Source organism: Temnothorax curvispinosus, unplaced genomic scaffold, assembly GCF_003070985.1.
Source record: "Temnothorax curvispinosus isolate PA1 unplaced genomic scaffold, ASM307098v1 QBEX01002689.1, whole genome shotgun sequence".
Classification (NCBI taxonomy): Eukaryota; Metazoa; Arthropoda; class Insecta; order Hymenoptera; family Formicidae; genus Temnothorax; species Temnothorax curvispinosus.
The window spans coordinates 1-2,055 of NW_020212469.1; the positions used below are offsets into that span (position 1 = coordinate 1).

The 2,055-nt window shown below is 34.1% G+C and overlaps 1 long non-coding RNA gene across 1 annotated transcript; it reads right to left on the bottom strand.

Annotated features, from left to right (window-relative positions):
- Nucleotides 1–94: 94 nt before the first annotated feature.
- LOC112451861 lies at nt 95–1,843 on the bottom strand. The gene is made up of 3 exons (XR_003040426.1): nt 1,783–1,843; nt 1,457–1,705; nt 95–664 (listed from the first exon to the last, which is right to left on the bottom strand). It is a non-coding gene; the product is annotated as an uncharacterized LOC112451861 (long non-coding RNA).
- Between the last annotated feature and the right edge of the window lie 212 nt (nt 1,844–2,055).

Consider the following 2,055-nt stretch of genomic DNA (forward strand, 5'->3'; position numbering starts at 1 on the left):
CTGATTTTGTAAATTATTCTACGAGGAAAACACTTGTGTATTATATATATATGTATATGCGGATATGCGATAGATATACAATTTGATATGATATATGATCTATGACGTTTGTTTATTACTATGTAAAGTGACAGACATCGAAATTAAACATTAATTACTGTTAATCGTGGCGTTTTGAATTTACTCTTTTTCTTTTCTTTTACCTAAAGAGGATCATGAGAAAGTAAGAAAATTCCAAACGCTGCGAGAGTGCAGACACAATGGACATCCAAATTTTACAAAACGTGAAAAAACATTCGTATTTTCTCATCTCTAAACTCCTCAGACCGTGTTAATATTTAAACAAAATAATTTACACGTCACTCACAAAGCTAGCGCGATAAAAAATAAGTTAACATTCGTTGAAACAACATTATACATTTATGTCTAACAACAATTTTTTGTGCTTGCACTCGCGAATCTCTTGCCGACGTGATACTCAATTTTCTCACACAGAATTTCTTGCTATAAGACACAAAGGGGAGTTTACTTCTTGCGGAAAATACTCGGCATGCTGGGCGATTCAGTTTTCTGTTGAAAAGATCTTGTTCATTTTCTGGCGCATATCCTTGGCAGACATTCACCGTCGTCATCGATAGGGAAAGCCCGGAGCTCGTCGAGTGTCCTGGAATGAAGATAATTTTTTTACAAACGTTTAAACATTTTCCGTTATCGAGAAAATATGTACAGGATACATAATGTTTCAAATTGCAACACTTCAAATTGCAACAATTAAGAAAGTAAGCTGAAGATATATAATTATCGCGAGACTCAAGAAGCAAATTAAGAATTATTGGTGGCGAAATAAATGTTATTTATTCGGTCAAATTAGGAATGTTCTACTGAAGTAAAAAAAGCGAGGTAGAACAAATTTATTTCACGTCCAAATTTTGTACATAAATTATTTGAACTAAATTCGCGTGTTAAGTGGTCCATCTGTTCGAATATTATTGACGCTGTTTCTTTTTTTAACAGGTTTATTAACTTGTGGTCAAGAAAAATGTCGAAATTTTTTAAGGTTTAATCTATACACTAGGTGTAGTAATCCTTAAGTCCTAAGAAATTAATCAATCATAGTTAATTATTTTCCTCACATTTGATTGTGATTGATCAATTTCTCACAGCAGATCTTAATGGAATACTTAATAAAGTTGTAGGGTAGTATTTCATTGTCGGATCTTTTATATTTAAGACCGGCTGGAGTATAATCTTAAGAGAGAGAGATGTTATAAACTAATCACTCGATTGTTAGATATAACAGCCGTATTATCAACCTTAAGCCATTGTCTTGAAATAAGAACCGACTATGTATACTAGCCTTAATTTTACTCATTAATTCTTCTTTTGGAATAACGATTGTTTGTTCGTTGCTTAGCAAGGAAGATTTTACAGAAAAATATATTGCTCTTTTTCTTACCTATATAACAGGAGATGAGGTAATATGCGAAATCGAAATATATACGCAAGCCGTCCGCGACTTCTCTGCATATATTTACTTCGTTTACTGTTTTCTCTATGGTATTATTCACTTTACTCCGTTGAGGTTTCTCTGTTCGTAATATTCTCGGTTCGGAATATTCGTAAACTGCGTCGTAGTAAAATCAATAAAATGCTATGCCAAAGATTCCGGAATATTTATCACAGTAGGTTGCGCCGGAAGTACAAGCTGAAATAAATATCAGTGATATATTTGTATACCTACTATTTGTTTTCAGGGAAAGATTAGTTTTTAATATAAATTACAATTAATGCAAATCAATGAGAATGACACCGGCGGCTTTTTCGCCTCTCTGTATATGAACTGGACGACAAATCTGACAAATAAATTGAAAATAGGTTAAGCACATTTCCCGTGTTGATAAACTATTACGTAATGCGTTCCGAAACCACTGTGACGTCCTGGGTGATGCGAGGTGGCTCGATCCGGCAGAACGTCTCCGTTGACGGGTTCTTTTTCTTGCAGTTAAGGAGGTAAAACCCCAGGATAATTAGCTGTTGGTCGGCGATGTAGATTAT